Source organism: Petromyzon marinus, unplaced genomic scaffold (genome assembly GCF_048934315.1).
Source record: "Petromyzon marinus isolate PM22_M1 ecotype Great Lakes invasive population unplaced genomic scaffold, UKy_Petmar_22M1.pri1.0 PM_G_Scaffold_2, whole genome shotgun sequence".
In the NCBI taxonomy this organism is placed as follows: Eukaryota; Metazoa; Chordata; class Hyperoartia; order Petromyzontiformes; family Petromyzontidae; genus Petromyzon; species Petromyzon marinus.
Genome location: NW_027422761.1, coordinates 6,444,377 through 6,470,066, shown reverse-complemented (window position 1 = coordinate 6,470,066; position 25,690 = coordinate 6,444,377). Strand labels below are relative to the sequence as shown.

The following is a 25,690-nucleotide window of genomic DNA, read 5'->3' as shown; positions in this document are numbered from 1 at the left end:
GATAAAAACCAACAAGATCATCACAAGTTCAACCTCCCTAATCGACCCAACTAAACGTCCCTCCCTAAAACCTTCTGCTGCAAGACCCCCTAGATTCTATGGTCTTCCCAAGATTCATAAAGAAGGCACCCCACTTCGACCCATCGTATCCAGGATCAACTCCCCTACCTATAGACTAGCCCGTTTTCTGTCAGATACCTTGCTGCCTTTCACTGGCAAGACCGCCTCAGCAGTACTTAACTCAGCCCAATTGGTCTCTATGGTCAAAGACGTTGTACTGTCCCCTGACGATATCCTTGTCAGCTTCGATGTGGTCTCTTTGTTCACCAAGGTCCCAGTACCTGATACCATTGAAATAATTGAAAATTTGGTCCAACATGGACTAGACCCCGACACACCTGCACTGGTTAGGCACTGCCTCAACAATACCTACTTTACTTGGAATGGCTCCTTCTACAAACAAAATGAGGGTACCCCCATGGCATCCCCCTTATCACCAGTGATAGCCAATATTTTCATGGATAAATTTGAATCAGACGCCATCCAGACTTCCACCCTCAGACCTTTCCTGTGGAAGAGATATGTGGATGACACTTTCGTCATTTGGCCACATGGCCTCCCAGCTCTGAACCTTTTCCTACACCACATCAATTCCAGACATCCCGCCATCAAATTCACCATGGAAGTGGAGAAAGATGGCAAGCTACCATTCTTAGATGTTCTGTTTGAGAGGAGACCTGATGGCTCATTGGGGCATTCTGTCTACAGGAAACCCACCCACACAGATTCCTACTTGAAACCTGATTCCCACCACCACCCAGCCCAAAATAATTCTCTCATCAAAACTTTATACCATAGGGCTCATTACATTTCAGACCAACACCACCTGACCAGTGAATTAAAACATGTACACCTGGCCCTCAAAAGGAATGGCTACTCTGACCGTACCATCCGCCAAGCTGTCTCTCCCTCCATACAGAAACAACCACTTGATACTCCGGTCAAAACCATCACACTTCCATATATAGCAGGCGTTACTAAAAAGATTTCCAAAATTCTAAACAAACACAAGATCCAGGTCCGGTTCAATACAGTACACAAAATTCGTGATCTGATCCCATCCGTGAAGGATGTCATTCCTGATTTACAGTACCCCGGGGTTTACAAATTGAGTTGTACCTGCGGTGATTGCTATAGCGGTGAGACAAAGCGACATGTCTCTGACCGAATTCGCGAGCACAAATCAGATTTGAAACACGGCAAAACGAATTCTTCTGCCGTGGATGATCACTGTTACAACGCTGTGGGGGATCACGATATAATTTTCTCCGATACCAAGGTTCTTTGCAAACCCACGGGCTTTGATCAGAGATTTGTTCATGAAGCAATTCAGATCTACAAACACAGACACAATTTCAACCGAGGATGGTTTCAAATTAAGCAACCATTGGAAAGATGTTCTAAATCGAACTAAACATTAAACTAATTTCAATGGTACAGTATATTTTTCAAGTATTGGTACCCCAAACTTTCGCAGCTCTTATAAATTCCCTTTTCACACCATCAATAGGTAAACTCCCCTTCCCCCCCTTCCCCCCGCGCCAAACGGCACGTACACCACCTCTTTCCTAAAATCCGCCAATCAAATGCTAATTTTTATGCTAATTTCTTTGTCAGAACACCTTGTTTGCTCGCACACAGTTTAAAGGTCCGCTGTCTGAGCGTGGTTGTGTTTCGCTAACTTCTCCTGTTTGATGAGTACTAGGTGCCTCGGTGAATGTATATGCTCTGACTTTAACATAGCTATTTCTGTGACCAGTTACAAGCTAATCACTCAGCTATTTCAAAGCTAAATTCTATGCTAATTCCTTTGTCAAGGGGTACCTCTGCGGATGTGTATACTTTAACTTAGCTATTTCAATGAGCCATTTCAATGCTAATTCCTTTGTCAAGGCGCTTTGTGTTTTTCTTCTCACACAGCTTAAAGGTCGTGATCTAAGCGTGGCTTCTCCCACTCCAGCGCTGTCCTCCAGACAGTCTCGTCCCTTCACCTGATGAAGGCCGCTTGTGTTGTGGCCGAAACGTCGTGATTTTTTGTTATTTTATTTTCACCTACGTGACTTTACCCAATAGAACCAAAGAGTATGGATCCTAGCAGTCACGAAAGCTTTAAATATGAAATTGATTTGTTTTGGATTTTTTCTTTCTTGCAAGCATCAATTTTTTCCAGGGTTTTTCAGTGAAATAGAAGGGAATGCGAAGTTAACCAAAGACAAGAATCCAAGTCCCGGGCGAAGCTGGGTAGTGAAGCTCGTTACTAATAAACCCCAATGATCCTATCAAAATGAGGGATTTCGATTGGATCGTTGGGGGGGCACGTGCCACTCCACCCCCACTGGCTCCACCACTGTCACACACTGGCATGGTTCATAATTGGTGGTGTGTCCAGACCCACGCCTGGCCACCTTCACCTGCTCAGTATTAATGCTTCCTCACTCCACCAAGTAGTTAATTGAGGATCAATCAACACAGCCGAGGCTGCGTTTCTCTCTCTCTCCCCGTGGTCGTGTGGATTCCCTTCCCGACCCCCCGGTCTCCCCTCTACATGTAGAGAATGAACACCACCAAGCGTCTAGAGTGAACACCGCCACACGTCTAGAGTGAACACCACCACGTGTCTAGAGTGAACACCACCCCGAGTCTAGAATGAACACCACCAAGCGTCTAGAGTGAACACCACCACGTGTCTAGAGTGAACACCACTACACATGTAGAGTGAACACCACCACGTGTCTAGAGTGAATACCACCACGTGTCTACAGTGAATACCACTATGTGTCTAGACTCTAGAGTGAACACCGCCAAGCGTCTAGAATGAACACCACCACGTGTCTAGAGTGAACACTGCCACGCGTTTAGAGTGAACACCACCACGTGTCTAGAGTGAACACTGCCACGCGTTTAGAGTGAACACCACCACGTGTCTAGAGTGAACACCACCACGTGTCTAGAGTGAACACCACCACGTGTCTAGAGTGAATACCACCACGTGTCTAGAGTGAACACCACCACACGTCTAGAGTGAACACCACCACGTGTCTAGAGTGAACACCACTACACATGTAGAGTGAACACCACCACGGGTCTAGAGTGAATACCACCACGTGTCTAGAGTGAATACCACTATGTGTCTAGACTCTAGAGTGAACACCGCCAAGCGTCTAGAATGAACACCACCACACATCTAGAGTGAACACCACCACGTGTATAGAGTGAACACCACCAAGCGTCTAGAGTGAACACCACCACGTGTCTAGAGTGAACACCACTAAGCGTCTAGAGTGAACACCACCACGTGTATAGAGTGAACACCACCACGTGTCTAGAGTGAACACCACCACGTGTCTAGAGTGAACACCACCACGTGTCTAGAGTGAACACCACCAAGCATCTAGAGTGAACACCACCACGCGTCTAGAGTGAACACTACCAAGCATCTAGAGTGAACACCACCACGCATCTAGAGTGAACACCACCACGTGTCTAGAGTGAACACCACCACGTGTCTAGAGTGAACACCACCACGTGTCTAGAGTGAACACCACCACGCGTCTAGAGTGAACACCACCACACGTCTAGAGTGAACACCACCACGTGTCTAGAGTGAACACCACCACGTGTCTAGAGTGAACACCACCACGTGTCTAGAGTGAACACCACCACGTGTCTAGAGTGAACACCACCACGCTGTTGACAAGCCCCACCTTACACCATTGGAAACCTCATTTGCCAGTAACAAAATATGATAATTGGTTTTTTTACCCTTTTATCTGGCAACAAAACTGACACCTTTTTTACAAGGAGTCATGTTTACATTGACCACAATACCTGCGGTCGGAACGCAAACACAAAACAACAACTCTGATAATGTATGTGGCACTGTCCTTGAAATTGATTGGTCCACACCCGAGACAGCTTTCTTTAGAGCCTCGTCTCACGTTGGTGTTGGACCATAGACAATGCACCACAGTGCCACATACATTATCAGAGTTGTTGTTTTGTGTTTGCGTTCCAACCGCAGGCATTGTGGTCAATGTAAACATGACTCCATGTAAAAAAGGTGTCAGTTTTGTTTCCAGATAAAAAAAACAATTATCAAGTCCCACCTTGTTGTTATTGTTGTTGTGGGCAGGTCGCTTCTGATAACAAGAGCGGTATAGCAGCTCAAGCGGGCTTGGCCTGGTGAAAAAAATAAAAACTGCGTGAATATTTACAATAAAACAAAGTTACAAAGTGGGGAGCCGGGTGAAGACAAATTAAACTTTAGCGAGATTATTAAAGTAAACGCAATCAGGCGAGGGCAGGAGGCAAGGCCCCGCGTGGCTAGGCCCCGCGCTGTAAAGTTCCAACCTGGACATCGATTCCCATGCTCGCTGCTACTCAACTGACATCCCTACGAGAGAGCGAGGCTCTACCTTGGTAAACAACAACAACCACCACCACAACAACAACCACAATCGCAATGAGAAGTTCTCACCTCGGATTTCAGTGCAGTGTTACCTCGTGACATCACGCGACAGCAGGTGACATGACGTCACATCCGGGGAACGATACACGCTCCTCCCACAATGAGCGGCTCCGTAACTAGAGAATAATGTTAATGTAACTCGTCCCATGTGTCGTGGGCAATGAACTCGTCGGCTTTAACGAATAAATTATGTTAATGAGTTGCCGTCACTGGGCGTAGCTTTGCCCAAATAAGGATTGGCACTGGAACGCAATCGGCAGTGACACAGGCGGAGGTGACGTCAAGCTCAAGAGCGCGGTGTAATACCTTGGTGACATGACGTCACTAGCGAGGTACACCTCCCCCTGGCGTTTCACGCCGATGAAGTAATGCTGAGTGGTGACGTCACAGGGCGGGATTGGAGTTTAAGTTGATTTAGATTCATTTTCATTGCTTCCTCCCTTGGGTGCATGGGCTCAGCTACAACAACAACGTGGACATTATTGTGTGTACACTGTGTGTGTACACTGTGTGTGTGTACACTGTGTGTACACTCTGTGTGTGTACAATCTGTGTGTTTACACTGTGTGTGTACAATGTGTGTGTGTGCACACTGTGTGTGTTTACACTGTGTGTGTACAATGTGTGTGTGTGTACACACACAGACACAACCTCTACCGTCAGCAGTGGATGGGTGTAGCGAGGTGCAAGGCCCCCCCCATCTCTGTGATTAAAACACACAAACACCACTAGCCTATAATAATAAAGTGACCAAAAAGGACAAAGAGTACGTTTGACCTGTCAACTGATATAAATTCCACATTTATATGGCGTAGCCCAGTCTCTCCATTGGATGACTCCTGTTAACCTCACACAGAGTAGTACTCAATTTATTGAGCTCTGATGCCCAAACTGTATTTTGAAATTGCAACCTTTAAAACTGCGAGACAAACGTTTTAACCACATCACTTTCCAGCCAGAAATCTGTCCAAGTTGGAGCACTCTACCAATGAATCCAGTCATCTGAAATTAACGTTATTGTAACATGCATCCGGAATTCCTTTGGTCGCCCAAATGAGCCTCCGCACCTTGGCATGGATAGCGAGTCCTGCACTCACGTCAGAAGCAATAACGTCCAGCTATTTTATTTCAGCATGGCAGATTTTAAGCCATGTTGACTTGGAATAAACCTCCCCAGGTACTTGGTCCGATTGAAACTGTAAAAATAAAATTGTACCCTTAGGGGTTAGCCTGAATTGAACCCATGAGATCGGATCCAAGCGTAATGCATCAAAGCAGCACTCCCATCTCACTGGGTTTGTACAAAATATCTGTGCTATACACCATACTACTTTACAGTAATATACTACTATACTTTAGCTGGAATGTAGCATGTTTATGGTAGAGTGGATTATTTGTAAATTTTGATTGAAAATCCAAAGTGTCTTCAGTTATAAGACTCCGTCATTCTTCAAGCTGCATAGCAATGTTGAACAAACATTTACATTGCTAAAGGACATTTGCAGATGATACATTATTAATGTTTGAGACAGAGGGACATGCCAATGCACGTGAATGTTTTTCAATAAAACATATCAAAACTATACAGTTGCAATGATATTAAAATTAAATCCAAGCAACATTACCATTTTCCCTGCTCCTTGAGTTTGTGCTCAATACTTTAACGTGTACAGGGCCATGGCGGTGTGGGGGCCGACGTCCACCCCACCGCCCTCGCTGGGCAGGTGGGGCGCGACGTCCGCCCCTTCCGCCGCCTCCTCCACCGCGTCGGTCGGCTCCCGCCGGGCCCCCGCCGACCGAGCGATCGGGGCCCCCCGCGCTAGCGCCCTCTCCGAGGGACAGACTCGTGCTGCTGGCTCACGGCCGCACGGAGTAAACCCACGCACCCCCGCGCGCACCGCGGCTATCGCTAACGCAGCGGACAGCGGCACGCTAGCGCCTACACCGGCGAGCGATTACCTCCACGAGCATCCGCGCGCACCGCAGTTGTCGTTAACACGGGGCCCGAACGGTCTCGCACCTGCGGGCGATTATCTCAACGCGCGTCCGTGCACGCCGCGCGCCCACTACGGCTGATGCTGACGCAGCACGCGGCAGCCCACTCGCGTCCACGCCGACGAGCGATGATCTCAACGCGCGAGCTCCGGCCGCGGCTCCGCCCTCGCTCTCGCCGCGCATCCGCCCACGGAGCCGCTCCGCACGGGAATCACACGCGCACCACACCGATGCTCTCTGCTAACTTTTATTCGTGGCGCAAACCCCGCACCGCCCGGAGGGAATATTCTACGAGCCGACCCTAGGCCTACCGCTACCCAAGTCCGCAAATGCTCGCACGCCCCATCACGTACCTCGCGGCCGTGCTCACGGCGTCGCGCGGATGCCGTGAGAGTCGGAGGGACGAAGACGAAAGGGAACTTTGCCTATCGCCGCCTCGTAGCGGCGCTCGCCGGTGTCGCACGGATGCCGCGAGCGGCTCGAGAAGGCGGGGAGCGTCGCGTGCGACTCGTCGCCGCCGACCCGGCGAAACTTCGCGCGCCCAAACAATTTGAAGCCAACTCAGGAGCGCCGCAATGTGACTCGCTCTGCGAGGGTCGGCCATTCTCCTGGCACCGGGAAACCGCGGGACTTTCATCCCAGAGACCCTTCGGATGAAAATCCGTCGTGCCGGGCAATCCCCCGCCAGGACACTACGTGCGCGCGCTGCAGGTGCGTGCTCGGTGTGGGGGGGCACGGGGGAGTCGAGGCGATGGCAGAGTTGCTCCGAGACCGTGGCACCACAGCGGATCGGGAATTGCGTTGAAATCCGGCTCACGCAAAAGCACAAAAGGGGCGACCCAACGGGGCCCGAAATCAAGTCGATTCGCCGAGTCGACAAATGTGCATATTGCCCCGGAGATGGCAACTGACAGTCGAGTACGGAAACTCGTGATGTGAACAGATTCTGTTTATGTGCGACACAACTTCACGCACATGGTCCCACGGGGAAAGACGGTGGCATAAGTAAATACAAAAACGAACCAGTAAACCATTGGTGATTGATCAAAGCTATGAAGGCGATGATCCAGGAAAATTATATTATGATGCTGTGGTAAAAGGTAATAAGTTACTCTAAAGTGCATGGCCATGGAAACGTTGGTAATGATTAGGAAAAAGTCTGAAATATGTTGACGTGTAAATCAGCAAATCAAATTAAATCCACAGAGGAGGGAGAGAAGGATCCCAAGCATGCGACACTCAGAACCAAAAGTGGCAGAGACTCGGCCCAGAGAGTGGAGAGAGAGAGAGAGGAATAGACTTTTCAGGACTTTATTTCCACTAAAAAAGTAACAAAAAAACATTACAGCAAAAAAACACCAAAATTGAAAATCAATAAAACATCAAACTCTTAACAGCGGTATGTGCATGAAATACAAATGGCACCGGGATAGAGGCTGTGGAAACGAGGCGGTGCACAGACATCTCCATGTGCAGCAAAGTTGTTCAAGGGTTTTTCAATTTTATAAAGAATCAAATGTTTTGACATCAGAATGCGATGTCAACAATATATATTTTTCTCCCCTACATTTTCAAAACGAAATGGCGTTGACATGTCAAACACCTGAATTCGTTTTTTCAAGGATTCTGTTGTCGTAGCTACGTATGCAGTCTGCAAGTTTTTTATGTGGGCACGTGCAAATATTGTCTGGGTACATGAAAATATTCCTTTGAAAATGTGTCCTATATTTGTAAGTTAATAGAAGTAGAATTGAAACATTAGCACAATGTAGATTTGTATATTGTAGGGTAGAAATATATTTATCATAGCGATGATTTAACATTGGTTTAATACAATTTATATTTTTACTTAGAATACTTTAGCCATGCAATAGACTAAATATAATGCTTGTGTTTTAAAAGAAAAAAATATATTTACTAGGATTAAAGTTGCGCGAAAGATTTTATAAAATCTGAGGCTTGGAGAATTGCATGCTGGGAATTAAATTGAGACAGAAAGGCGTTAATGCATGGCTTGCAGAGCAGTCGCACGTTACAGAGATCATTGACAAAACAGAATGCGATGTGAACAATATATATTTTTCTCCGCTACATTTTCAAAACGAAATGGCGTCGACATGTCAAACACCTGAACTAGTTTTTTCTTCAAGGATTCTGTTGTCGTAGCTACGTATGCAGTCTGCAAGTTTTTTATGCGGCCACGTGCAAATATTGTCTGGGTACATGAAAATATTTCTTTAAAAATGTGTCCTAGACACTATATTTGTAAGTTAATAAAAGTAGAATTGAAACATTAGCACAATGTAGATTTGTATATTGTAGGGTAGAAATATATTTATCATAGCGATGATCTAACATTGGTTTAATACAATTTATATTTTTACTTAGAATACTTTAGCCATGCAATAGACTAAATATAATGCTTGTGTTTTAAAAGAAAAAAATATATTTACTAGGATTAAAGTTGCGCGAAAGATTTTATAAAATCTGAGGCTTGGAGAATTGCATGCTGGGAATTAAATTGAGACAGAAAGGGGTTAATGCATGGCTTGCAGAGCAGGTGCAGGTTACAGAGATTATTGACAAAACAGAATGCGATGTGAACAATATATATTTTTCTCCCCTACATTTTCAAAACGAAATGGCGTCGACATGTCAAACACCTGAATTCGTTTTTTCTTCAAGGATTCTGTTGTCGGTTTTCATTAAAGTGCAATGACAGGGTGACACCTGCTGACATCACAGGGTGACACCTGCTGACATCACAGGGTGACACCTGATGACATGACAGGGTGACACCTGCTGACATGACAGGGTGACACCTGCTGACATGACAGGGTGACACCTGCAGACATGACAGGGTGACACCTGCTGACATGACAGGGTGATACCTGCTGACATGACAGGGTGACACCTGCTGACATCACAGGGTAACACCTGCTGACATCACAGGGTGACACCTGCTGACATCACAGGGTGACACCTGCTGACAGGGTAACACCTGCTGACATCACAGGGTGACACCTGCTGACATCACAGGGTGACACCTGCTGACATGACAGGGTAACACCTGCTGACATCACAGGGTGACACCTGCTGACATCACAGGGTGACACCTGCTGACATGACAGGGTGACACCTGCTGACATGACAGGGTGACACCTGCTGACATGACAGGGTGACACCTGCTGACATGACAGGGTGACACCTGCTGACATCACAGGGTAACACCTGCTGACATGACATGGGGTAACACCTGCTGACATCACAGGGTGACACCTGCTGACATCACAGGGTGACACCTGCTGACATGACAGGGTGACACCTGCTGACATGACAGGGTGACACCTGCTGACATGACATGGGGTAACACCTGCTGACATCACAGGGTGACACCTGCTGACATCACAGGGTGACACCTGCTGACATCACAGGGTGACACCTGATGACATCACAGGGTGACACCTGCTGACATCACAGGGTGACACCTGCTGACATCACAGGGTGACACCTGCTGACATCACAGGGTAACACCTGGTGACATGACAGGGTGACACCTGCTGACATCACAGGGTGACACCTGCTGACATGACAAGGGGTAACACCTGCTGACATCACAGGGTGACACCTGCTGACATCACAGGGTGACACCTGCTGACATCACAGGGTGACACCTGCTGACATCACAGGGTGACACCTGCTGACATCACAGGGTGACACCTGCTTGCATGACAGGGTGACACCTGCTGACATCACAGGGTGACACCTGCTGACATCACAGGGTGACACCTGCTGACATCACAGGGTGACACCTGCTGACATCACAGGGTGACACCTGCTGACATGACAGGGTGACACCTGCTGACATGACAGGGTGACACCTGCTGGCCTGGCAAGGGCTTAACAGGTACAGCCACAGAGGTAACAACCAATCAGGGAAGGAGGCGCATTTGGGGCAAAGGCAACAGGTGGGGCTAGCCGAGTTACTCCGGTAACCTGCTCAAAAGGTTCCACGAGAGGGCGTGGCCGGAGGCGGGGCCTAGCCACGCCTCTGGCCACGCCCTCTCGTGTAACCTGCTCCAAGGTTTCACGAGAGGGCGTGGCCGGAGGCGGGGCCTAGCCACGCCTCTGGCCACGCCCAGTCCACCTTGATGGTCCGGCCCCATAGCTGCAAGTTGATTCGAAGGAGCTTCCGCCGGGCCATGGCGGCCGCATGATGGCTCCGGTACTCGATGAACGCGTAGCCTCGGTTGAGGGTTTTGTCCCGGTAACAGACGCTCATCGTGACGTCCACCACGCCCTCCGTGGCACCGCTCATCGCCATCATCACCTCCGCTCGCTTCTTGTCCTTTGGCAGCCCCCCAATGAAGAGGTGGCGATTGTCCACGCTGAAGTGGACTCCAATGCGGCGTCCGGGACGGATCTCGAATTTGTTGAGTTTCTTGACGGCATCCATGGCTTGGGCGAGCGTCGCGTAGGTAGCGAACGCATAGCCGCGGGTCTCTCCGCTATAATCCATCATGAGGCGGAGCTGGTAGAGCTTCCCCACCATCTCCAGCACGGGCACCAGCTCATCCTCGTAGAGGTCGCGCGGGATCCCCCCCAGAAACACCTCGCAGCCACGGGCGGGAGGGGGCCCCTGCCAGTCGGGCGGCGGTCCGAACTTCCTCTGTCTGCTCTCCTGGACGATGCTGTACCCCGTGCGCAACATGAGGTCCAGCAGGACCTTCATGCAGGCCATGTCGAGCACCGATGGTTTGGCTACTACGGTGGTGCTGGGGCAGCGCCTTGGGGCCCGGTGGAGCCCTTGACACTCCGCGCGGTCGCCTCGTGCCGACAAAGCCACGGGGGGAATCAGCTCCTGAAAAGCCAAATCCCCGGCAGGAACTCGCTCGGCCCAAACCTACAGGCCAGCAGTGAAGAGAGGAAGAGAGAGTGGAGACGGATGGAGAAAGAGAGACGCGTTTGTTCTGTCCATGGGCCTAAATGTGACGTTAGCGTAGCCTGTGCAGTATGCATACAGCGCTTTTGTCAATCCACTGCTCGATGAAGCCCTCCCCCACAATAAGCCCTCCCCCACAATGCGCAGAGGAAACAAGAAACACAAACTCACACGGTTCCCGGCATGCGTTTGTTTGTCCTCGGAAATGTTCACCGAGCGATGATTTTGCGTTTCGAGCGGCGTTTGACTTCGCGCGGTGAACTTCGCCCGTGATGACATCACTGGGCATGACAGGAGAGGTCGGCACTGACTTTTAGCGCCGGTTTTTTTCTCCCCATCCAATAGTCCATGAGACGCTTCAAAATGAGACCGTTTTGCCGGTATCAAAGTATGACAAAATAAGAATAGATTTGATCCTTTTTTGGCAATAAACCGGGTGTTTAGATGTTAAAACACCAAACAGAAACCTTCTTCAATGAATCTTAAGATCTGTTTTATTGCCAGAAAGGATACAACCTATTCATATTTTTTCATAGCCCATGAGATGTCTCCTTTGTCGGTACCACGTGAGGTGGCCTAAATTGAGCAGTTTCAATTTCTCTACGTGGCCAGTGATAAACAAATGCAATAAGTGAGACTATCAAGTAATTTACTTTCATTTTCCATCCAAATAAATGGGTACGACTTAAGTTTTGCTACCTTAGGTGGTACCGAGTTCTGCTCTGGACCATGAGTGGGCCGTTTAATCAATTTTGGCCAGTTTTCAACATTGTTAGGTCCCTAACAGCAACAGAGCTGTTGTACTACAATTGTGTTCATATTGGATCATCTTTACAACAGAGCAGACATGCAGACAGAGCTAATGCTTAATGCTTTCAAACCCTCATTGTTGAAATGTGAGTTTACTTGCAAATGGAAGCACAGTCCCAAATCATGACCGCAGAATGGTTGGAGCGAGTTGTTGGGGAGGGTGGTGGGTCTGGGGTTGAATTGCCATCATCAAAGCAGCACACGCCCCCCACCTTATGAACCACACAGAGTAATCACGCGAGCCAGACGTTGTATAGAAATGATTATTGTTGTTAGTGTAGCGTTCACCAAAACGATCCAGCATATGTTTTATTTGGTCACGCCATTCATATTCAGATATTCATTTTGCTTGTGTTTCAGAGTCGGCCGATTCATCTTTGATCTCATGAAGATGCCAAATCGCAAATAGGTTTTGATCAAGTTGCTAAAAGGATACAATTTTTAAATGGATATTTTAAATCAATGGAGTGCATGTTTTACAATTCACGTAGCTCAATAACGAAATAAATAATATCGCATGGTTTTAATTAAGTAAAATATTTTATATATATGAATTTATAAATGTGTCATGAATTATGGTGATGAATTTTGATTTGACCATCTCTTAAATAACCGCAGTTATAATTAGAGCTGGGATATCATCATATTTCTCAAGTCGTCGATCACTCAACCAAATATATCGGTTTCATTACTCGACAAATTGGAAAATAATTAGTTTTTTTTTTTAATTTGTCCGCATATGTGCCACTGGATGGGAGGTTATGGGCGCGGCATAATCAGTTGTATCATGCTGGGCGTGGCTTGTAGGGGGTTTCCTACCTTCGGGAAGCGTGACGCTGAAACGGTCCCTGTTTTTTAATCCACCCGAGTTACTGACCACGCGTTCCTCTGGTTAAGGAACCTTCACGCAAACTGCGGTCATCCTCGCAGTGCCTTTTGGCTCAGCCACCGAACAAAGACGGTCACGGTGTCGCACGCTGTCAGGTGTGTTTCTGCAGCCGCCTGGAATACTTTTTATTACTATATTAGGAAGCCACTGGAGCTATGCACATTCACATCTAGATTTAAAACTCATTTCTTTAGAACTGCTTTTTGTGTTCTAAGCTCTTTCGGTAAAGTCATGTTGAAGGGAAACAATAAAATAATAAAATATATAAAACACAATAAAAATTCTCACGACGTTTCGACCATAACACAAACGGTCATCATGATTTTTATTGTTTTATATATATTTTATTACTTTATTGTTTCCCTTCAACGTGACTTTACCGAAAGAGCTAAGAATATGAATTACTGCAGTCACGAAAGCTTTAAATCAAAATGTAACTGCTTTGTGTTTAGTCTTTCGTCCTTCCCCCACATCTCTGATTGGCACGGTTAACTACCGTACAGCGTGAAAGAAGTTCAACAACATACATGCACACAAAAGTTATAAGTCAATTCACTTAATCGACTAATCATATCAGCTCCTAGCTATATTGCACTCTTTGTAGGTGAGTAGGTCGGTAGCTGCGCTACTGTTGTGACATTGCCTACACGATTAACTCTGCGGTGGCGAATAGCGTGAATGGTGTGTGTGTGTGATAATTATACATGACGACAGTGGTGTAGCTTGTACAGAATAAGTTAACACGATTTTTTATTTAGAGAGCATCTACATGCAACCGAATCTCACGACGCTATACCACAACAGACGCGTGCACCTAACCGGTAACAACGAGGCGTGATATTTGTCCGGTATTTTAAGAGAGAGACGGCCATAGGCAGAGAAGAGGAGGAAATGTATTTAGCTTGGACGTGGACAGATGGTTGAGGGAAGTAAGTTCCAGATCTTGGAGGCAGCAAGAGGAGAAGGCGAAGCAAAAGACGAACCGAGGGTTGACCTCTACACAAGGAGAAGGTCAACTCGCTGCTTCGATCAGAAACCTTCGGCTCCTGCGGCGCAGAGCGCACGGAGGCGGTGCCTGGTGTAAGAGGGGAGATGAGGCTTGCACGTTGGAACCGGCGACAGTTGAATCCATATTCAGAGACGTTCGATTTGTGTACAGGATACATCACGTGAGAGCCCGGAGTGCAGCGGAGGGGGGCGAGGCTGATTCATTCGGCCTCAGAGGAACGCCGTGACCCTCAACCGGTCCGTCATCAGTCTCAGCCGTGGTCTATCCGCTGCGGGGTGAAGGGCACCCCCCTTGTCAGTCGCTCTCGGTACTGCAAGGGCCACGTTACACTTCACTCCTGCGTCACGAAGCGATCCCGTAGCGCCGTCTCTACACGGGTTGGGCCAGACGTGGGCAAAGGACGGCCCGTTGGGCTTTTTAATCCGGCCTGCCGAACTTGTCCAAATATTATTATTGTTTTTGTTGTTAAATTAAATTTTACCTTTCTCCTGTAATGCCCCCGTTTCCCAGATTAGACGGCGCACTTTGACCGGGAGTGCGGTAATTGTTTTGGGCGCAGGCCTCAGACGTTTTCGTGATGTTTGATCAGTCACGTTACGACACGTTTTTGTGTCGTTCATGTTCATGCAATTTGTTAAAATTGCCTTGCAAATGAACGCTTTGCTACCTGTTAAAGGCCAAATCCTTCCACATAATGATTTTTAACGCCGTCATTTATATTTAGTTCACACAAACGCTCCGTCCGTCTGTTCCTGGCCCGGCACCCTCTTGTCAAATTTTAGAACCCATTGGTGGCACCGTGAGTCAAGAAATCTGCCCACCCCTGGGTTGGACTCTCGGGCGCGTTCTGCGTTCCTCTGGCTGCCACTCGGACTGGAAGAGTCACACTCCGACTCGGTGCATCACACAGCCTTGAGAACAACGTTTAAACTATATTCTTAGCTCTTTCGCTAAAGTCACGTTGAAGGAGAAACAATAAAATAATATTGTTTTATAAATATTATGAGACCTCCTTTGCCAGTAACAAGATATAGGAATAGGTTTTACCCTTTTAACTGGCACAAAAACTGACACCTTTATTCAAGGCATCATGTTTGCAATAACCACAACACAAGCAGTCAAAATGCAAACAAAAAAGACAACTCTGATAATAATATTGGCACTGTCCTTGAATTTGATTGGTCCACACCCGAGACGGCTTTTCTTAGAGCCCAGTCTCCACTGGTGTTGGACCAGAAGACGCCAAAATTCAAGGACAGTGCATATTATTATCAGAGTTGTCTTTTTTGTTTGCATTTTGACTGCTTGTGTTGTGGTTATTGCAAACATGATGCCTTGAATAAAGGTGTCAGTTTTTGTGTCAGTAAAAAGGGTAAAACCTATTCCTATATGTTTTATATATATGTTATTATTTTATTGTTTCTCTTCAACGTGACTTTACCTGAAAGAGCTGAGAATATGAATTACTGCAGTCACGAAAGCTTTAAATCAAAATGTAACGTTTAAACTATTTCGTGGAAGTAAGTTGTTTTTGCTCTTGTCAGTAGGCGCATCTCTACACCTTGCAATGTCCTGCAACTGGCGGCGGCCTTGGGCTGCGGTCGTCTTTGCAACAGAGCTGCACTAAGCTCAGTGGGCCTCTTCAGCAGCTGCTGAGACTCAAGTCTGTAACGTGGATGAAGCAGCGGTGCAGTGGTTAGAACACTGAGCCATGACCCTATCCACCTGAGTTTAACTCCCACAATGGATAACATCAGTGGCCAATTACATAGGAACCTTGCCCTGTTCTGTCCCACCCGACATCCCCACCACCACCACCAACATCAACATCACCGCCACCACCAACATCATCACCACCACCGCCATCATCACCACCAACATCACCACCAACATCACCACCACCAACATCTCCACCACCGCCAACATCACCACCACCAACATCACCACCACCAACATCACCACCAACATCACCATCACCACCACCACCAACATCACCACCACCAACATCACCACCACCACATCACCACCCACCACCAACATCACCATCACCACCACCACCAACATCACCACCACCAACATCACCACCACCAACATCACCACCATCAACATCATCACCACCAACATCACCACCACCACCAACATCACCACCACCACCAACATCACCACCACCAACATCACCACCACCATCAACACACCACCAACATCATCACCACCACCAACACCATCACCACCACCACCACCAACATCACCACCAACATCACCACCAACCAACATTACCACCACCAACATTACCACCACTAACATCACCACCAACATCACCACCACCACCACCAACATCACCACCACCAACATCACCACCACCACCACCAACATCACCACCACCACCAACATCACCACCACCAACACCACCACCACCACCAACATCACCACCACCAACATCCCCACCACCACAACATCACCACCACCACCACCACCAACATCACCACCACCAACATCACCACCACCACCACCATCACCACCACCACCAACATCACCACCACCAACATCACCACCACCAACAACAACACCACCAACAACACCACCAACCACCACCAACATCACCACCAACATCACCACCACCCAACATCACCACCACCATCATCACCACCACCACCACCAACATCCCCACCACCATCAACACCACCATCACCACCAACATCACCACCACCACCACCAACATCACGACCACCACCAACATCCACCACCACCATCACCACCATCACCACCACCATCACCACCAACATCACCACCAACCATCACACCAACATCATCACCACCAACATCACCACCACCAACATCACCACCACCAACATCACCACCAACACCACCAACATCACCACCACCACCAACATCACCACCACCACCACCATCAACACCACCACCACACCACCAACATCACCAACATCACCACCAACTAAATCACCATACCACCACCACATCACCACCACCACCACCATCACCACCACCAACATCACCACCACCATCACCACCACCAACATCACACACCATCACCATCACCACCACCATCACCACCATCACCAAACCAAACATCACCACCACACCACCACCATCACCATCATCACCACCACCACCATCACCACCACCACCAACATCACCAACATCACCAACTAACTAATCCATCACCACCACCAACATCACCACCACCATCACCAACCACCATCATCACCACCATCACCACCACCACCATCACCACCACCAACATAACCACCACCACCAACATCACCACCACCATCACCACCACCAACATCACCACCAACATCCCCACCACCACCATCACCACCAACATCACCACCACCAACATCACCACCACCAACACCACCACCACCAAACATCACCACCACCATCACCACCACCAACATCACCACCAACATCCCACCACCACCAACCATCACCACCACCATCACCACCACCAACATCACCACCAAAATCACAATCACAACAACATCACCATCATCACCACCACCATCACCACCACCACCACATCAAATCACCACCATCACCACCACCATCACCACCACCACCACCATCACCACCAACATCACCACCACCATCACCATCATCACCATCACCACCATCACCACCACCACCAACACACCACCACCAACATCACACCACCACCACCAACATCCACCACCACCAACATCATCACCATCACCATCACCACCATAACCACCACCACCAACAACACCACCACCAACATCACCACCACCACCATCACCATCATCACCAACAACACCAACAACATCACAACAACACCACCACCATCACCACCAAACATCACCACCACCACCACCATCAACACCACCACCACCACCAACATCACCAACATCACCACCACTAACATCACCATCACCACCACCAACATCACCACCACCACCACCACCATCACCACCACCAACATCACCACCACCATCACCACCACCAACATCACCACCATCACCATCACCACCACCATCACCACCATCACCAACACCAACATCACCACCACACCACCACCATCACCACATCACCACCACCACCATCACCACCACCACCAACATCACCAACATCACCACCACTACATCACCATCACACCACCAACATCACCACCACCATCACCACCACCAACATACACCACCATCACCACCACCACCATCACCACCACCACAACATCACCACCACCACCACCAACATCACCACCACCATCACCACCACCACCATCACCACCACCATCACCACCAACATCACCACCACCAACATCACCACCACCAACACCACCACCACCAACATCACCACCACCATCACCACCACCAACATCACCACGAGTATCCCCACCACCCACCACCACACACCACCACCCAACACCACCACCACCAACACCACCCCACCAACATCACACACCACCAACATCACCATCATCACCACCACCATCAACCACCACCACCACCACCAACTCCACCACCATCACCACCACCACACCACCACCACCACCAACCACCAACATCACCACCACCAACACCACCATCACCACCACCACCACCAACAACACCACCACCAACATACCACCACCACCACCAACATCACCACCACCAACATCACCACCATCACCATCACCACCATAACCACCACCACCAACAACACCACCACCAACATCACCACCACCACCATCACCACCATCACCACCACCACCAACAACATCACCACCAACACCACCACCATCACCACCAACATCACCACCACCACCACCATCAACACCACCACCACCACCAACATCACCAACATCACCACCACTAACATCACCATCACCACCACCAACATCACCACCACCACCATCACCACCACCAACATCACCACCACCATCACCACCACCAACATCACCACCATCACCATCACCACCACCATCACCACCATCACCAACACCAACATCACCACCAACACCACCACCATCACCAACATCACCACCACCACCATCACCACCACCACCAACATCACCAACATCACCACCACTAACATCACCATCACCACCACCAACATCACCACCACCATCACCACCACCAACATCACCACCACCATCACCACCACCACCATCACCACCACCAACATCACCACCACCACCACCAACATCACCACCACCATCACCACCACCAACATCACCACCAACATCCCCACCACCACCATCACCACCAACATCACCACCACCAACATCACCACCACCAACACCACCACCACCAACATCACCACCACCATCACCACCACCAACATCACCACCAACATCCCCACCACCACCAACATCACCACCACCATCACCACCACCAACATCACCACCAAAATCACAATCACCACCAACATCACCATCATCACCACCACCATCACCACCACCATCACCACCACCACCACCATTAACATCACCACCATCACCACCACCATCACCACCACCACCACCATCACCACCAACATCACCACCATCACCATCACCACCATCACCACCACCACCAACAACACCACCACCAACATCACCACCACCAACATCACCACCACCAACATCACCACCATCACCACCATAACCACCACCACCACCAACAACACCACCACCAACATCACCACCACCACCATCACCACCACCACCAACAACATCACCACCAACACCACCAACATCACCACCACCAACACCACCACCATCACCACCACCACCATCAAAGACAAACTATAGAGATGCCCCCCCCCCCCCACCGTACGAGCCCTGGAACGAGACCCTTGGGGGGCGAGCCGCTGTTCAGTCTCCAGCAGCAGCAGCTGCCGCCGTGTGGCGCACGATGGGGTGACCAAGCGCCTGAGCGCGCGCCCGCCTTTGTCTCCCCAGCGAGCCCCATGCGGCCAACATCGCCACCCTGGGCCGGGTGAGCAATCTAGCCGAGACCGGCGACACTCCCGGGGACCAGGCCTCACTACGGCACTTACCGGCGCAAAGCTCCGTAGGTGTCTGGGGGAGGGGTCTTGATGAGGTTACACACGAAACTGTTTCCTAGTGCGCTGGTGGAAGAGGAGGTCGCTTATGTCCGACGTTCCGTGTCACTACCACGGACGGGTGACTTGCGCGCGTGCCTGTGATCGCGTCAGAGGCCTTAGCTTGACGCTTTCAGAAAACGTAGCGCGGATAGGCGATCACGTGTTTAGCGAGGCTGAGATTCCGTAGAACTGATAAGCACTGCCCGTAGACTCAGCACTGCCCATAGACTCATCACTGCCCATTCACTAGGAGACAGAAAACCCCAATAAGCTGAAATAGAAACCGAATAAACTTAGAGAGAAACCCGCGAAACGTAAAAAGCTATTGAATGCATGGCTGTGTGTGCTGCTTTGCATTGTCGTAGCTACGTATGCAGTCTGCAAGTTTTTTTTTTTATGTGGGCACGTGCAAATATTGTCTGGGTACATGAAAATATTTCTTTGAAAATGTGTCCTAGACAGTATATTTGAAAGTTTGTGAGTTAATAAAAGTAGAATTAAAACATTAGCACAATGTAGATTTGTATATTGTCGGGTAGAAATGTATTTATGATCTAATATTGGTTTAATAAAATTTATATTTTTACTTAGAATACTTTGCAATGCAATAGACTTAATACAATCACAACTTTGTCTTTTATATATATTTGGAGATGCAGTGAAAAACTTTCCCAAAATTCATCACACGGTTTCAGTTTTTTGATTTTCAGTTTTATTTATTTTGGTTATAGTCCCGTGAGCCATTCGGCTCTTGAATCGGGTGCAACCACAACAAGCAAAAAAACAAAAACACGACCAAGAAAAACATCTTACAGTGACTCTGTGTGACTGCAAACAGCACTGTCATGGCACGCAATGAGAGGGCAAATGTCATAAATATTCCTGTAAGCCCTCGCATCTTCAACATTAATGTTGCCATAGAAACGTTGTGGGGTGTTTTGCTTAATTTAAAAAAAAGAAAAATTATTATCTGTTATTTTTATTTTATTTTCTATCTTCGTGACTTTACCGAAATAACCAAGAATATTAATTCCTGCAGTCACCAAAGTTTTAAGTCAAAACATTCACACACGTTGACAAAGCCTCACCTTGTGTTGTTGTGGGCAGGTCGCTTCTGATAACAAGAGCGGTATAGGAACTCAAGCGGGCTTGGCCTGCTAACAAAAGAAAATAAAAACTGCGTGAATATTTACAATAAAACAAAGTTACAAAGTAACCAGCCGGGTGAAGACAAATTATACTTAAGCGAGATAATTAAAGTGAATGCAATCAGGCGAGGGCAGGAGGCAAGGCCCCGCGTGGCTAGGCCCCGCGATGTAAAGTTCCAACCTGGACATCGATTCCCATGCTCGCTGCTACTCAACTGACATCACTACGAGAGAGAGAGGCTCTACCTTGGTAAACAACAACAACAACCACCACCACCATGAGAATTTCTCACCTCGGATTTCAGTGCAAGCGCGGATCGGCAGCCTCCTGTTACCTAGCGACGTCACGCGGGTAAGCAAGTAACATGACGCCACTTCTGGGGTAAGAGACACGCCCCTCCCACAATGAGCGGCTCTGTAACTGAATAAATTATGTTAATGAGCCCGGCCCAATGTCGAGGGAAGGGGCGTGGCTGCTGAACCCGTCGCAATAAACTCGCGACGGCTTCAACGAACACATTATGTTAATGAACCGCCAGTCACTGGGCGTAGCTTTGCCCAAATAAGGATTGCCACTGGAACGATATCGGCAGTGACCCAAGCGGAGGTGACGTCACGATCAAGTAGCGCGGTGGACGGGTTGGGGGAGTGTGAATACCTTGGTGACACGACGTCACTAGCGAGGTACACCTCCCGCTGGCACTTCATGCCAATGAGGTCATGGGGATGGAGTTTAAGTTGATTTAGATTCATTTTCCATTGCCCCCTCCCTTGAGTGCGTGAACTCAGCAACAACAACGTGGACATTATTGTGTATACGTACACACTGTGTACACTTTGAGGCCACGTGAAGCGTCAAAGGCTCGCTGGAAGGAGGAAGTCGCGTGACAGACTCAGCAGTTGCGATGGGTTAACTGACGGATGGCTATCGATTAGAAATCACATATCCCCGAGTCTCACCTGTGAGTGGCACCGCCTCACGCTGTTGTGGATCCCCACGTGGCTCGGAGCCTCAAAAACTTCGTGACTCCTGGGTGGTGATACAAAGACAAAGATCCCCTGTGTAGCCTTAACAGACTGTTGGGGCAAGTGCTGTTAGCAAGTAGCAGCACCACCTATGAAGGCCGGAATGGTACACGAAGGGAGTGGGTGGCCAGCACCGCGCCCGACCGCCTTTGTCTCCCCAGTAATGATGTTTGCACACCACACCGGGTACTCACTTGAGGCTGAGTCGACCTAGGGGAGGCCCAGAACCGGTTCAAATAATTGTCACTGGGTGTTGGCTGTCGTTATGTTCGTAGAGCAGCGTACTAACCGCTGGACTACCGCCGAACACGTTACACACACACAGTACACACACACACGGTGCACACACACACATGGTACACACACACGGTACACACACACGGTGCACACACACACACACAGTACACACACACGCACAGTACACACACGCACAGTACACACACACGCACAAACACACGGTACACACACACACAGTACACACACACACAGTACACACACACACACACAGTACACACACACACACACAGTACACACACACACACAGTACACACACGGTGCACACACACGCACGACACACACGCACAGTACACACACACGCACAGTACACACACAGTACACACACGTACGCACGGCACGCCCACACTCCTTCAGTCACGTGACTAAGGTTGACGCGCCGCCCCGTCTCCCGAGGTGACCTCTTGGCTCTCTCATCTCTCCTCGACACGTAGATTCATTTCTTACTCTTACCTAGAAACGTCATTGTCTGTCTGTCTCTGTGGACGCAACTTGCGAGGAATTGTACTCACACACTGTGGGGTTTACGTTTCAAATAAAGTGCCCAGATACCACGCGATAAGCCCCGTGGTGAGCCAGTGCTATTCCTATTTCCAATCCGTCAACGTGAAAGTAGTAAAATTAACAATTTATTACCAATCTCCACATATATTAAAGGCAAAGTTGTGAATGTGTGTCTGTTCAAAATGTTTAGCGTACTTCCCGACACGCACCAAGCTTGAAATTTGCCATGTGGGTAATTTCCAGACTGTACACCATGCAAACATAAAAATACACTTTTGTATATTTTTTGGGGGGGCGCGCAATGGATAAGCATGAAAACACCAAGATACATAGGACTTTCTTTGATTAGAATCTTTTTTAATAAATGTTCATGATTCTGAGAATATAAGTGTAATTCTGAGCATCATAATGACCATATTGGAATTATCATGAATGGGGGTTCAATTATTTTCATAATAGGAATGCGGTTTTGAGCATGACTATTGATATTTCGGACTCATTTATGACAAGAGATTCACGATTAAATTGCAATTTTGTTTTGCTCATCAATCAGGATACTGTTAATGATGCGCATGCCCATAAATTGTTGAAATTACTAGAAATGCAAGTTGTGTATACTCTCCAACCCCATTCCTCTACCTACCCATTCCCTTGACGGGCTCCGTGCCCACTTAAACCCATGACGATGGCGGTGATGATTCCACCTCTCGCTGTAACAATCAAAGCACCTCCAACTTCTGAATGCAAAGGTGCTGGGTTGGTGCAACGCCAAAACACATCGTCAACGCCGCTCCCAAGCCCGCCCTATGTCAGTTACATCGTTAGGATCAACCAAATAAAAAATTCCAGAGGAAACTAAAATGACATTACGCAATCCCCAAAGTCGCACGCGGTAGGCTACACAACTCGGAGAACGTCAGACTTCAAGACTTGCATCATCATCATCATTCTTCCTCTCCACAAGTCATCGCACGTCAATATTCAACAAGCTGCACACACGTGCAAGTCACCTCTCGACCCGCCACCTGCACAGTTAACGCGATCAGACCCGGTGGTCAAATTAAAATTGTGTCGTCTTTGGTGACGTATTACAATCGGTGTAATTTTAATGATGTACGTACAGCAACTAGTCTAGGCAAGGCCTCAGGGTGTACCGGGCCTTTCACAACAGCAGCAACAACAACGGTTCTCTTGAGAAAATGCTTTAAAAAATAAAGTCAACATAGCTTACCTTGACACTCGCGAACTTTAATGATTAAAATAATTAAAACACAACTAAACACTCACACGCACATGGGCACGCGGCGTTCAGCGTGTGGGGCATTAAAAATGGTAGCGTCCTCCCGCGATCTGATTGGTCGCCGCGTGCCAAAGTGGGGAGGGGGGGAGGGCCAGCGATCCGATTGGTCGAGAGGCAAACCTGGGCGCGTCTCCGGCGATGGTGCGCAGCGATTGGTCAATGGTTGTCCTATGCTAATTTTGGTATGCTAATTAATTTGAATCTGTATGCTAATGTAGTTTATTTATCCATACTCATTAAGTTTATTATGTTTATCCTCAATTAGTTAAAAATTTATGCTCGTTTAGTTAACATTCTATGATAGTATCGTTATATTTTTTTATGCTATAACAGCAGTGCATACTGACTGTGGTGGTACCTGCTATTACAGTAGTACATACTGTGGTGGTACCTGTTATAATTACAGCAGTGCATACTGCTGTGGTGGTACCTGCTATGTTTACAGCAGGCATACTGACTAGTGGTACCTGCTATGATAACAGCAGGCATACTGACTAGTGGTACCTGCTATAATTACATCAGTGCATACTGACTAGTGGTACCTGCTTTCACTACAACAGTGCATACTGACTGTGGTGGGACCTGCTAAGGTTACAGCAGTGCATACTGTGGTGGTACCTGCTTTCACTACAGCAGTGCATACTGTGGTGGGTACCTGCTAAGGTTACAGCAGTGCATACTGCTTAAATGCTTTATCACGTGTCGTGAATGTGATAGTTTCATCCCAGAAATGGTGCCCTTGACCAGCCCAGAGCAGACATTTCCCTTTGCCTTAGAACCTGAGGTGGCACAGCATTAGCAATTCCAAGTTCTTTATGTGACCAATAACAACGAATTATGTGGCAAGCATTTGAAATGAGTGGGTTATGACGTACTGTACTTCACTCTTATCGACCACTAACATAAGTCTGTGTTACTGGCGTTGTGCTGCCTTGGCTGGTACCAACTTCTTCTTTGACCACGTGGACCACGCGGATGAATGGTCTACGCGAGTCGAGCGACCGATGGAGAAGACTTATGGGGGCACGCGGCGGGAGACTCTCAGGCGAAATCGTGGAAGTAGCGTGACAGAGGCCACGAGTGGAGGATAGATGCATGCTGGCGAGACGTCGTCTTCAGTTTAATTTAAGTTTCACGTGTCAGGTGTAGAGCCCTGTGAGCCGTGCGGCCCTTGACTCGGGTGCAACCGCAACAAACAAA

The 25,690-nt window shown here is 48.4% G+C and overlaps 1 pseudogene; it reads right to left on the bottom strand.

Annotated features, from left to right (window-relative positions):
* Positions 1-10,380: 10,380 nt before the first annotated feature.
* On the bottom strand, positions 10,381-21,393 carry LOC116937712 (putative RNA-binding protein 46 pseudogene; annotated as a pseudogene).
* Between the last annotated feature and the right edge of the window lie 4,297 nt (positions 21,394-25,690).